Here is a 7,262-nt window from a genome sequence, read left to right as displayed (position 1 = left end):
ATTTCCCTTTCACCAGAAGTTTCATTTCTGCATATTTGTTGGTAAGTTTAAGTAAACAATGACATCAAAAGTACTATTTTGTGTCAGAGTTCAATATACTGTCGAGACCACACTGTTGTTCCTCATCACAGTTATGTAGAAATAGTGGTGAGCAACAGTGATCAAGTTTTCACACTTGTTTTAACTGGTCGGCAGATATCCAAACTCAAACACCTGATTTTCGTTTTGAAGATCGTCTTCATGACTGTTTTCATATTCATTTTCAAAATCCTGTAGCATTTCTTCAATTTTAGCAAACAAGTTCATTCTCCTAGAAGATACATACTTTCCGTCAGATTTACCGTTGTCCTATTGATAAGCCGCCGGTTGAAATTTTAACATTGCAAAATCTGGTCAAAGGGACGTAATTCGTACAAAACGTCACAATATTTCGCGGAATCGGCTAGACGGCGTTCATTTACTGTTACTTGACCTTAAACGCTGTATTGGTTTTACCACTTTATAACATCATGTTTATGTGGTATGCTAGAGAAAGATTTCGTTACACATTTCCACATGACTCAATGAGATACCATGATGAAAATGTGTATAAACGGTAAGGTTCATACTTCGTTTTTCCTTTTCAACTATATCATTTTAAGAAGTTAAGAATGAAAAGAGACGAAATATACCAAAAGAAAGAACCATTAAAGCTAGTCGAAGACAGAATAACAAAAAAAAAGTTAGTTTTAAAAAAAGAAATGCAATTTGCGTTCATTATTAATATAAAAAAACAAATAAACTAATGACAAAAAGAAACCTGGTTCAATCAAACCCCTCATAGGCATCCGATACATGCACAATGAAAAGATTACTTTACCTCTCTACCTTTAATTTGATTAAGAGTGCAAATTAAATGTCGTTTTTAGTCTAGAAATAAAATAAAAGGCGTTTACAGAAACCGTTCGGGCGCAAAACGATTATGTAATATATCATTATAAGTTATAAATCTCTACCGTTAACTTAATATGTATTCTTCATACATCAAATACTCAATAAAACGTGTGACATAAGTCTTGCGTAATATGTTTGGTTAAATAATTGATGCATAGTTAATGTGTTATATATTCCTATTCGACAGAGGAGACACAAGACGCTCATAACATACCCATTTTGTGCATTTGTGTTTGCGGGAAAAGGAAAATGAAATCAAGTCACATCATGTGTATTGCCTTTTTTCTTGCCGTAATGTACGGACCATGTAAGTCAAGTCTTTATCTATTTTTATGTGATATGGTTTTTATGTAAAGAGAACATACATTATACGCAGATATCTAGAGAAACATTTAATGAACATTCACAAAACGATATGTATTTGACTCCGTTGAACATACATTGCTTGTTATTTTGCATCCTTTCTATTAAGTTGTTTTTTAAATTTAATTTGTCATTTCTTGTACTATAAATTCTGATATAAAATGTGCTTTATATACCTTGTTTTCCCGTTCAGATATACTTTCTAAACTGAATTAATTGTTAAAGCCTTTAACTAAATTTGAAATCCATAAATATTACAGGTTATTCAGCATTTTTGTGTAGGAGGAGTGGTGGAGTTTGTACGAACAGCTTTTGTCCCAAGGGGTATTTCGAGGACCATTTGCCACACGATGACTGTTGTTCTACTGAAATATGCTGTCTTCCCCTGATACATCAAAAGCCTTCCAATTATCCAAGTACTCACTTTGATTTAAATGAATTGTGTTTTTTAGGATCTCATGTATATGTATTGCCCAATTATGTGTTGTTCATTTCTTTGAATACTATCATTTGAATTTTATATATATAAAGCTCTAAAATAATCAAATAAATGATTGATAAGTAATCACTATTATCAGACATGAAACCTGTACATGTATATCAATATTATTATAGTACGCAAAACTGGGTTTCCTAAATAATTACCCTTTAAATCCGATTCCAAGTAAAAGGTTAAAAAGTGGAGTATATTTATCATTCACAGCATTATCAAAACCTAACAGCAGAGCATACATGTACACCTTTTACCTGTAGGATGCATATGAGAAACGAGGATACTCAAACGTCAATACAACAGCACATTAATGATGAGAACGATAACATGCAATCATAGAAAGAAAAAGTATTATTTGAAATAAGAATATCAGAAATAAAAATAACAATTACTTGAACATGTATTCAATTCTTTGATTTAAACCACTATCAATTGCTTCATGTCATGATTGTGAATATTGTATGCAATTATGATATGGTGGTTTTTGTTTAGTAAACAATAACTGTATGTGTATATGTAACGTGGATAACTTTTTCTTTTAGGTTACTAAGACTTTCTTGACGTGAAATTACAATGCAAGAACTGAGGGCTTAATGATTGAATAAAAATATAAATGATATAACACGCTTTGCTTTATCTGACATTCAATACATTGAAAGATCATTGGATATAAAAGGTCAAAACAAACATTTGCCTGCCTAATTATATTTATTGCTCAACACCCTTTTAATAATTATTTTTGCTATCGACGTCTTTTAATTTCTGAAGCAAAGTTGTCTCATTGGCAATTATATCCGTTTTGTTTAAGGGTAATTTTCTTCTTAAAAGAAGGGCAGAGGGTACCAGAGGGACATTCAAACTCATAGATAAATTAAACTGACAACGTCATGGCTAAAAAAGAAAAAGACAAACAGACAAATTAAGGTACACAACATAGAAAAGTAAAAACTTAGCAACACGAACCCCACCAAAACTTGGGGGTGATCTCAGGTGCTCCGGAAGGGTCAGCATATCCTGCTCCACATGTGACGCGTTGATCAGATTATTGCAAACCCAGTAAATAAAAAAAAAAACATTACTTTTAGATATTTGGATGATATATTGGTACTCAATAATGACGACTTTAGTATGTATGCTTAAGACATTTGTCCTGTTGAGCCGACTTTAAATAAAGCTAGTCCTAATAGTGAACTCTTCCCTTTCCTCCATCTTGATATCTACATCATTAACGGGAAACTCAATTCCAAAATTTATGATAAAAGAGATGATTTTTCATTTCCTATCGTTAATTATCAATTTTTGGATTGTGACGTTCCCTTTTCACCATCTTCAGGATAGTGTGCTTGATTTTCTGCGGATTTAAAGGGACAATATGATTTTTATTAATTTTAGCAATTTAGCAATTTAAGAACCGGGGCAATAGTTTTGAAAAATAACAAACATTTAATGTCTAACAGTGTCAAATAAATATCGTTTGTTGTCCAAATAATCATAAAATTGCTATTCCATAACATCATTGTCATTTAAAATCTTTGGACGAGTATTGTGAAAATAATTGTAAAAAGTTCGAGATTGTATGTTAGTTACGTCACTGTTTTTTATATCCTGCCGTGTTAGTCGTTGATCGAATATGTTCGCTATTGTTCTGCAGTATGCATGTTATGTTGACTATTATATTTTTGGCGCGTTTTTCTGTGATCATTGCTCTTGCGTTTGTCTGTGCTGTATTTCTGTCACGTAGAGTTGTCATTTAAGCGATGCTTGTTAACAATGTCAATAAAATAGTTTCTACCTACCAACTTTTTCTTAACATGTCCTGTACCATGCCAGGAATATGACAGTTGTTATCAAATAGTTCTATTCTATGTATATGTAGTGTTGCACTTCGATGTTCATTTAAAATAATCAATGTTGGTACCGTGGAAAAAAAGATCTTATGATTATTTACACTTATTAACAGAATCAAACCAGTAGTCATTTTAATCATTATATAAAAAACTACCCTCGTGATATCTATGTGAAGGCTTTAAACATTAAATTCAAATATGAACCATGAACAAGAGATGAGACATCTTTGCCACAAATGAAAACTATTGAATGCATAACGTCAAAATGGGTCTCGGCAGTGAATAATGTCTAAATGGGTCTCGTCAATTGTTAAAATGGTCTCGGCAGTCGTCAAAATGGTCTCGGCAGTGAAAATGTCTCTTCGCCAACGTTAGATCAAAAAGGGAAGTAGAGTAAGATATCTTATAATTATTCGTGCGTATAATGTATGTTCTCTTTAAATAAAAAATCATATTTCATAACAAAAGTTGTAACTAAACTTACATGTTCCACACATAACGGCGAGAAAACAAGCAATACATATGATGAAACTAGATTTCATTTTCCCAATGAATGAGCTTTGATTCTTTCTTTTGATATCTTTCGTTATTTTTCTTTCTTAACTTCATAATGACACATCAAACACAATTTAAAAGAATAGTGACCTTAATAATCAAGTAAATATGATTTCTATAAATTTTAGCAATTTCAAGAAAGAATACAAATGAAAAATTCTATCAAATATTAGGGTCTGATTTTAGAAAGTCCTAACACTAAGAAAAAATGCCTTAACGATAACTGTTTAAAGCACGATTTTGATCAGCTTTACAATGGTGATACTTGAGATAAAGAATACAACAACTAGAGATAAAGAATACAACATATACAGTTTAGTCTGCCTAATATCTTGACTAACATCTAGAAATTGACAATGAGGGTCGATTGAAAACAAAACTTTACGACAAGTTCAGCTTCCCAATTGTGAACTTGCCATTACCTATATAGCAACATTCCAGCAGCGCCTGCATACGGAGTATACATCTCCTAGTTGATACTATATTCCCGGGTTTGTATTTCCTATCATGACTTCCTTGATATATGGTTGCTTCTTAAAAGGAAACTATTAAACCAAGAGTTCCAAAAGGTGAAGTTGAAATCATCCCCTCGTAAATTTTACGGACGCCATCACGAGTTGGTTGACCGTTATGGTATATCCATTTCACAGATGAATCGTATATGTTCCGTATGTCGTAATTACAATCCTGTTCCCTTTTCACCAATGTGACCTACCGAATGATAAAATTGAGAATGGAAATGGGGAATGTATCAAAGAGACACCAACTCGACCAAAGAACAGACAACAGCCGAATGCCACCAATGTGTCTTTAATGCAGCGAGAAACTCCCACACTCGGAGGTGTTCTTCAGCTGGCCCCTAATCAAAAATGTATACTAGTTCAGTGATAATGGACGTCATACTAAACTCCGAAATATACACAAGAAACTAAAATTAAAAATCATACAAGACTAACAAAGGCCAGAGGCTCCTGACAACAATACGCACAGTAAAACTCAGTTCAAAGGAAGACCGAGTCCGATGTCAGAATAGATAACAAAAGAAACAAAATGACAATGATACATTTATTAACAAAGTATAAAAAAGAAGATGTCTATTTATGTAAAAAATGAACGAAAAACAAATATGTAACACATAAACAAACGACAACCACTGAATATACAGGCTCCTGACTACTAGCAGTTACTGACATGCCAGCTCCAGACCTCAATTAAACCGATTAAAAGATTATGTCTTCATCATATGAATATTTTTTACAATCCCTCCCGTTAGGGGTTTAGTATTATACCGTCATGAAATGTAAATGAAGAATATAACCCGTATCATGCCAACATCTGGTTTTAGAATAAATGTGTTTATTTCCGATGCAAAGCCCTAATAAGTGAATCAATATTAAAGCCTAAATATTCAATCTTAAATGACCAAACAACAGTATCGTAACTATATCCCTTCTCAATAAGTCTGTTTGAGGGTTTTGTTAGCTTTTGTGATGTGCTTTGTAAGGAATATTACCATACAAAAATTGGATGTGAAATACTTGAAAGTATAAGATGTCTGCATGTTGAATTATATTTACGAATGATGTCCTTGTACCGATGATAACATTTAGTAAAAGTTTTGACTAGTTTGTGATATCGAAAACCCTGGTGTAATAATTTTTCAGTATTACACAAATTTCTCTCGCTAAAATCAAAAACGTTGTTGCATACACGAGCGAATCTTACAAGTTGAGATATATAAACACCACAAGATGGTGAAAAGGGAACGTCACAATCCAAAAATTGATAATTAACGATAGGAAATGAAAAATCATCTCTTTTATCATAAATTTTGGAATTGAGTTTCCCGTTAATGATGTAGATATCAAGATGGAGGAAAGGGAAGAGTTCACTATAAGAACTAGCTTTATTTAAAGTCGGTTCAACAGGACAAATTTCTTAAGCATACATACTAAAGTCGTCATTATTGAGTACCAATATATCATCCAAATATCTAAAAGTAATGTTATGTTTTTATTTACCGGGTTTGCAATAATCTGATCAACGCGTCACATGTGGAGCAGGATATGCTGACCCTTCCGGAGCACCTGAGATCACCCCCAAGTTTTGGTGGGGTTCGTGTTGCTAAGTTTTTAGTTTTCTATGTTGTGTACCTTAATTTGTCTGTTTGTCTTTTTCTTTTTTAGCCATGACGTTGTCAGTTTAATCTATCTATGAGTTTGAATGTCCCTCTGGTACCCTCTGCCCTTCTTTTAAGAAGAAAATTACCCTTAAACAAAACGGATATAATTGCCAATGAGACAACTTTGCTTCAGAAATTAAAAGACGTCGATAGCAAAAGTAATTATTAAAAGGGTGCTGAGCAATAAATATAATTAGGCAGGCAAATATTTGTTTTGATCTTTTTATCCAATGACCTTTCAATGTATTGAATGTCAGATAAAGCAAAGCGTGTTACATCCTTTATTTATTTTATTTAATCATTAAACCCTCAGTTCTTACATTGTAATTTCACGTCAAGAAAGTCTTAGTAACCTGAAAGAAAAAGTTATCCACGTTACATATACACATACATATATTGTTTACTAAAAACCCACTATATCATAATTGCATACAATATTCACAATCATGACATGAAGCAATTGATAGTGGTTTAAATCAAAGAATTGAATACATGTTCAAGTAATTGTTATTTTTATTTCTGATATTCTTATACGCCCAATTTTGCGTACTATAATTCGAGTGTTCAGAGCAAAAAAGGGTTATCTGCATATTTCATAGTTTTGAGAAAATCGAGTGTAAAGGTTTATCAAATTATTAAACATCAGTTTGTCATTTATATGATCTAAAAATTGATCAAATGTGAGATAATGTTGATGTGTGTAATTTGTCAAAAATTTGAAATGATTAAGTAGGTATATATAGGATAGGACAAAGGTGACAAAAACTAGAACAAAAGGTTACTATCTGCTATATAGCACCTTTTCGCTCAACTTTTTTCCGTTTCATCCTGTTAGTGTTTTAAATATTTTCAATCTTTCATTGCTGAAGTAAGGTTTTTGACAATTTTT

General features: G+C 32.3%; 1 long non-coding RNA gene across 1 annotated transcript; it reads left to right on the top strand.

Annotated features, from left to right (window-relative positions):
* Nucleotides 1-1,123: 1,123 nt before the first annotated feature.
* Nucleotides 1,124-2,463, top strand: LOC143051308 (uncharacterized). The gene is made up of 3 exons (XR_012970697.1): nucleotides 1,124-1,240; nucleotides 1,557-1,712; nucleotides 2,332-2,463. It is a non-coding gene; the product is annotated as an uncharacterized LOC143051308 (long non-coding RNA).
* Nucleotides 2,464-7,262: the final 4,799 nt, after the last annotated feature.

Source organism: Mytilus galloprovincialis, chromosome 11 (genome assembly GCF_965363235.1).
Source record: "Mytilus galloprovincialis chromosome 11, xbMytGall1.hap1.1, whole genome shotgun sequence".
NCBI classification, from domain to species: domain Eukaryota; kingdom Metazoa; phylum Mollusca; class Bivalvia; order Mytilida; family Mytilidae; genus Mytilus; species Mytilus galloprovincialis.
Note: the sequence above shows the minus strand (reverse complement) of the source record. Positions and strands in the feature narration are given on the sequence as shown.